This window comes from Oncorhynchus gorbuscha, unplaced genomic scaffold (genome assembly GCF_021184085.1).
Source record: "Oncorhynchus gorbuscha isolate QuinsamMale2020 ecotype Even-year unplaced genomic scaffold, OgorEven_v1.0 Un_scaffold_947, whole genome shotgun sequence".
Classification (NCBI taxonomy): domain Eukaryota; kingdom Metazoa; phylum Chordata; class Actinopteri; order Salmoniformes; family Salmonidae; genus Oncorhynchus; species Oncorhynchus gorbuscha.
This window is the reverse complement of record NW_025745891.1, coordinates 212,501-220,029: the sequence shown is the minus strand read 5'-3', so window position 1 is coordinate 220,029 and position 7,529 is coordinate 212,501.

Below are 7,529 nucleotides of genomic sequence, written 5' to 3'. Positions count from 1 at the left end.
TCTCCCCCTCACTATTCTCTCTCTCCCCCTCACTATTCTCTCTCTCTCCCTTTACTGTATCTATTTTCTCCTCTCTCGCTCCCTCCATCCCTCCGCTCCACCCTATCGCCAGCCCTCACGTTGCCGTGACGATCTCCGACGTCATCAGGCAAATCACCGCGGTTACCATACAATGCGTTACCATGCCGATGGGTTCCAGACGAGGAGGAGGAGGAAGAAGAAGATCATGACTGTGGGTGTTTTTAAGTGAACAGGGACTTTATATAAACGGTACAGCAATGTTATGTTAACGCCCCCCCCCCACCTAAACCTGCCCCCCCACCTAAACCTGCTAACGTCACAGTGAGGTCTATCTGGTAACCCCCCCCACCTAAACCTGCTAACGTCACAGTGAGATCTATCTGGTAACGTCCCCCCCCACCTAAACCTGCTAACGTCACAGTGAGGTCTATCTGGTAACGTCCCCCCACCACCTAAACCTGCTAACGTCACAGTGAGGTCTATCTGGTAACGTCCCCCCACCTAAACCTGCTAACGTCACAGTGAGGTCTATCTGGTAACGTCCCCCCCACCTAAACCTGCTATCGTCACAGTGAGGTCTATCTGGTAACGTCCCCCCACCACCTAAACCTGCTAACGTCACAGTGAGGTCTATCTGGTAACGTCCCCCCCACCTAAACCTGCTATCGTCACAGTGAGGTCTATCTGGTAACGTCCCCCCCACCTAAACCTGCTAACGTCACAGTGAGGTCTATCTGGTAACGTCCCCCCACCACCTAAACCTGCTAACGTCACAGTGAGGTCTATCTGGTAACGTCCCCCCACCACCTAAACCTGCTATCGTCACAGTGAGGTCTATCTGGTAACGCCCCCCCACCTAAACCTGCTAACGTCACAGTGAGGTCTATCTGGTAACGTCCCCCCCCCACCACCTAAACCTGCTATCGTCACAGTGAGGTCTATCTGGTAACGTCCCCCCACCACCTAAACCTGCTAACGTCACAGTGAGGTCTATCTGGTAACGTCCCCCCACCTAAACCTGCTAACGTCACAGTGAGGTCTATCTGGTAACGTCCCCCCCCACCTAAACCTGCTAACGTCACAGTGAGGTCTATCTGGTAACGCCCCCCCACCACCTAAACCTGCTATCGTCACAGTGAGGTCTATCTGGTAACCCCCCCACCACCTAAACCTGCTAACGTCACAGTGAGGTCTATCTGGTAACGTCCCCCCCCCACCTAAACCTGCTATCGTCACAGTGAGGTCTATCTGGTAACGCCCCCCACCACCTAAACCTGCTATCGTCACAGTGAGGTCTATCTGGTAACCCCCCCACCACCTAAACCTGCTATCGTCACAGTGAGGTCTATCTGGTAACCCCCCCCACCACCTAAACCTGCTATTGTCACAGTGAGGTCTATCTGGTAACCCCCCCCACCTAAACCTGCTAACGTCACAGTGAGGTCTATCTGGTAACGTCCCCCCCCACCTAAACCTGCTAACGTCACAGTGAGGTCTATCTGGTAACGTCCCCCCCCCCACCTAAACCTGCTAACGTCACAGTGAGGTCTATCTGGTAACCTCTCTTTACGTGCTAAGAGAATAGTTGGAATGTTGACGTAATGGAAAAAAATATATATAGAGTAATATGTAATGAATATATATATATAAATATATATATATATATATATATAGTAATATGTGGATAATTTTGCAACAACAAAAATGTTTTTAAATTCTGATTTTATGATGTGGGTTTGTTCTGAAGGCTGTAGGTGTTTAAAGTTGTAAATAATTACATGTTATGTTCTCAATAATCATTTAAAAATGTAAATGTATCTTTCTTAGGGTTCTTTTTATTTTCATGAGAGCTTTATCCGGGCCTGTCTTCTTGTCCGGGTGATCTGGGCCTGTCTTCTTGTCCGGGTGATCCGGGCCTGTCTTCATGTCCGGGTGATCTGGGCCTGTCTTCATGTCCGGGCCTGTCCTCATGTCCGGGTGATCCGGGCCTGTCTTCATGTCCGGGTGATCTGGGCCTGTCTTCATGTCCGGGTGATCTGGGCCTGTCTTCATGTCCGGGTGATCTGGGTGGGGTCAGTCGGTCATCCAGGTGATCGACCGACCCCAAAGTGCTGCATGTTTAATGACGACAGACACCGGTCACGATGGCTTGAACCCCGGGTCACAAGACTTGCGTTAGCTTCCTGAGCGAAGGGCTGAGCCTAGGCATTATCTCTAAGAGCTAAACAAGTCTTTCATGTTCACAGAATCACCTCCGTTACATAAACCTCCACAACTTCTGGTCATGACTCCAGTCCCATCTCTCTCCTCTTCCCGACTCTATCCTGACCCAATCTGAGATGGGTTGTACCGCCCTGAGGAGAAGTTGGCCCTAACCACAAATCTAGGATCAGCCTCTTCCCTCTTAACCTTAAAGCATCGAGGGGAAACAGAACTGATTCAAGATCAGCGTCTGTCAGCTTCTGGTCACATGACTCCAGTCCCATCTCTCGCCTCCATGTGTATAAATATAGCTGGATGTTTATCCAACGCTGCTTCTATCTTCCTGAGTCTCGCTCATTCTCCTCCTTTCTTTGGTGTTGGGTCACCAGGTAACTGCCAGAATAAAGGAACAGCCATGGTCAAAACTGAGGGAGGAACTGAATATTAAATTAGAACAGCCATGGTCAAAACTGAGGGAGGAACTGAATATTAAATTAGAACAGCCATGGTCAAAACAGAGGGGGAGGAACTGAATAGTAAATTAGAACAGCCATGGTCAAAACAGAGGGGGAGGAACTGAATATTAAATTAGAACAGCCATGGTCAAAACAGAGGGGGAGGAACTGAATATTAAATTAGAACAGCCATGGTCAAAACAGAGGGAGGAACTGAATATTAAATTAGAACAGCCATGGTCAAAACAGAGGGAGGAACTGAATATTAAATTAGAACAGCCATGGTCAAAACAGAGGGGGAGGAACTGAATATTAAATTAGAACAGCCATGGTCAAAACAGAGGGGGAGGAACTGAATATTAAATTAGAACAGCCATGGTCAAAACAGAGGGGGAGGAACTGAATATTAAATTAGAACAGCCATGGTCAAAACAGAGGGGAGGAACTGAATATTAAATTAGAACAGCCATGGTCAAAACAGAGGGGGGAGGAACTGAATATTAAATTAGAACAGCCATGGTCAAAACAGAGGGGGAGGAACTGAATATTAAATTAGAACAGCCATGGTCAAAACAGAGGGGGAGGAACTGAATATTAAATTAGAACAGCCATGGTCAAAACAGAGGGAGGAACTGAATATTAAATTAGAACAGCCATGGTCAAAACAGAGGGGGAGGAACTGAATATTAAATTAGAACAGCCATGGTCAAAACAGAGGGGGAGGAACTGAATATTAAATTAGAACAGCCATGGTCAAAACAGAGGGGGAGGAACTGAATATTAAATTAGAACAGCCATGGTCAAAACAGAGGGGGAACTGAAAAGGGGGAGGGACCATAGTACTGTTTTTGTTTGTTTGGTTTTTAAGAATAAAAAGTTGTTTTTACGTTCGCTTGTGAGCATCGACAGAGACCAGAGTGGTTTCTGGGCCCCGCTGCAAGAGAGAGTGTGTGTGTGTGTGTGTGTGTGTGTGTGTGTGTGTGTGTGTGTGTGTGTGTGTGTGTGTGTGTGTGTGTGTGTGTGTGTGTGTGTGTGTGTGTGTGTGTGTTGTTTAGCTACTCTGCTGTGTGTTGACAGTATGAACCAGTCTGTGGGAACGTGGTGTGCTTGCAGTGATGCATCTATGGATTTATTCCTCTCAGAATAAATAAATGTTCTTTACAAACTCTGTTCCACTGGACTCTGTCTGTCTGTCTGTCTGTCTGTCTGTCTGTCTGTCTGTCTGTCTGTCTGTCTGTCTGTCTGTCTGTCTGTCTGTCTGTCTGTCTGTCTGTCTGTCTGTCTGTCTGTCTGTCTGTCTGTCTGTCTGTCTGTCTGTCTGTCTGTCTGTCTGTCTGTCGTTAACAAACTATAGTTTTGGCAAGTCGGTTAGGACATCTACATTTGACCCAAGTTAAACAATTTAAAGGCAATGCTACCAAGTACTAATTGAGTGTATGTAAACTTCTGACCCAGTGGGAATGTGATGAAAGAAATAATAGCTGAAATAAATCACTCTATTATTCTGATATTTCATATTCCTAAAATAAAGTGCTGATCCTAACTGACCTAAGACAGGGAATTTGACCAGAGAACACGACCAGCCTTCAGACCAGAGAACACGACCAGCCTTCAGACCAGAGAACACGACCAGCCTTCAGACCAGAGAACACGACCAGCCTTCAGACCAGAGAACACGACCAGCCTTCAGACCAGAGAACACGACCAGCCTTCAGACCAGAGAACACGACCAGCCTTCAGACCAGAGAACACGACCAGCCTTCAGACCAGAGAACACGACCAGCCTTCAGACCAGAGAACACGACCAGCCTTCAGACCAGAGAACACGACCAGCCTTCAGACCAGAGAACACGACCAGCCTTCAGACCAGAGAACACGACCAGCCTTCAGACCAGAGAACACGACCAGCCTTCAGACCAGAGAACACGACCAGCCTTCAGACCAGAGAACACGACCAGCCTTCAGACCAGAGAACACGACCAGCCTTCAGACCAGAGAACACGACCAGCCTTCAGACCAGAGAACACGACCAGCCTTCAGACCAGAGAACACGACCAGCCTTCAGACCAGAGAACACGACCAGCCTTCAGACCAGAGAACACGACCAGCCTTCAGACCAGAGAACACGACCAGCCTTCAGACCAGAGAACACGACCAGCCTTCAGACCAGAGAACACGACCAGCCTTCAGACCAGAGAACACAGCACAGAGCTGAAGGCAGTTATCTCCCAAAATACACCCTGGTCATCACCTTACTGAATGAAGCATCCTGTGGTTTTAGTGTGTGAATTCTTACTGAAAATTTAACCACTATTATCGCCCAGCGTCTGTCAGAGACACGTGGCTGTTACATCGGAGGCCCAGAGGGGGGCAGCAGAGAGCTGTGGAGATATTCACGATGGTCATCTATTACAGCACACAGTGGTTCTTAACCTGGAGTCCTCGATCCACGGGGGGAGGCCACCGGCCCGGCCGATCCACGGGGGGAGGCCACCGGCCCGGCCGATCCACGGGGGACCAGTCACAGACTTCAAAGTGTACACTATTGTAACATTAGGGATCAGTCACACACTTCAGAGTGTACACTATTGTAACATTAGGGATCAGTCACACACTTCAAAGTGTACACTATTGTAACATTAGGGATCAGTCACACACTTCAAAGTGTACACTATTGTAACATTAGGGATCAGTCACACACTTCAAAGTGTACACTATTGTAACATTAGGGATCAGTCACACACTTCAAAGTGTACACTATTGTAACATTAGGGATCAGTCACACACTTCAAAGTGTACACTATTGTAACATTAGGGATCAGTCACACACTTCAAAGTGTACACTATTGTAACATTAGGGATCAGTCACACACTTCAAAGTGTACGCTATTGTAACATTAGGGATCAGTCACACACTTCAAAGTGTACACTATTGTAACATTAGGGATCAGTCACACACTTCAAAGTGTACGCTATTTTAACATTAGGGATCAGTCACACACTTCAAAGTGTACACTATTGTAACATTAGGGATCAGTCACACACTTCAAAGTGTACACTATTGTAACATTAGGGATCAGTCACACACTTCAAAGTGTACACTATTGTAACATTAGGGATCAGTCACACACTTCAAAGTGTACACTATTGTAACATTAGGGATCAGTCACACACTTCAAAGTGTACACTATTGTAACATTAGGGATCAGTCACACACTTCAAAGTGTACACTATTGTAACATTAGGGATCAGTCACACACTATTGTAACATTAGGGATCAGTCACACACTTCAAAGTGTACACTATTGTAACATTAGGGATCAGTCACACACTTCAAAGTGTACACTATTGTAACATTAGGGATCAGTCACACACTTCAAAGTGTACACTATTGTAACATTAGGGATCAGTCACACACTTCAAAGTGTACAGTATTTTAATGATCAGGTAAATCAGGCGTACATCAAGTATACAACAGAACATCTAACAGATCTAGGATCAGAGAGAAGACATGATCAGTTTCTACATTACCTCCCCCAGGCTGATCACATATATTACTACATTACCCCCCCCCCAGGCTGATCACATATATGACTACATTACCCCCCCATACTGATAACATCAATTAGTAACACATTGACATGATCAGTTTCTACATTACCCCCCCAGACTGATACCATCAATTAGTAACACGTTGACATGATCACTGTCTACATTACCCCCCCAGACTGATACCATCAATTAGTAACACATTGACATGATCAGTTTCTACATTACCCCCAGACTGATCACATCAATTAGTAACACATGATTGGTTTCTACATTACCCCCAGACTGATCACATCAATTAGTAACACATGATTGGTTTCTACATTACACCCCAGACTGATCACATCAATTAGTAACACATGATTGGTTTCTACATTACACCCCCCCAGACTGCTCACATCAAATGGTAACACATTGACATGATCAGTATCTACATTTACTACCACCACCACCCCCCCCCCCCAGACTGATCACATGATCAGTTCTCTTCATGTTTCACGGTTAGTAAAGAGAGAGAACCAGAGGAGGGAGGAGACCAAGAGAGAACCAGAGGAGGTAGGAGAGAGAACCAGAGGAGGGAGGAGAGAGAACCAGAGGAGGGAGGAGACAAAGAGAGAACCAGAGGAGGGAGGAGACCGAGAGAGAACCAGAGGGAGGAGACCGAGAGAGAACCAGAGGAGGGAGGAGAGAGAACCAGAGGAGGGAGGAGAGAGAACCAGAGGAGGGAGGAGACCGAGAGAGAACCAGAGGAGGTAGGAGAGAGAACCAGAGGAGGGAGGAGAGAGAACCAGAGGAGGGAGGAGAGAGAACCAGAGGAGGGAGGAGACAAAGAGAGAACCAGAGGAGGGAGGAGAGAGAACCAGAGGAGGGAGGAGAGAGAACCAGAGGAGGTAGGAGAGAGAACCAGAGGAGGGAGGAGAGAGAACCAGAGGAGGGAGGAGAGAGAACCAGAGGAGGTAGGAGAGAGAACCAGAGGAGGTAGGAGAGAGAACCAGAGGAGGGAGGAGAGAGAACCAGAGGAGGGAGGAGAGAGAACCAGAGGAGGGAGGAGACAAAGAGAGAACCAGAGGAGGGAGGAGACCGAGAGAGAACCAGAGGAAGGAGGAGACCAAGAGAGAACCAGAGGAGGTAGGAGAGAGAACCAGAGGAGGGAGGAGAGAGAACCAGAGGAGGGAGGAGACCGAGAGAGAACCAGAGGAGGTAGGAGAGAGAACCAGAGGAAGGAGGAGACCAAGAGAGAACAGGGATAATGAAGGCATCTCTCCCATTCACACAGTCTTCTTAATGACGGACAGGGAGGGA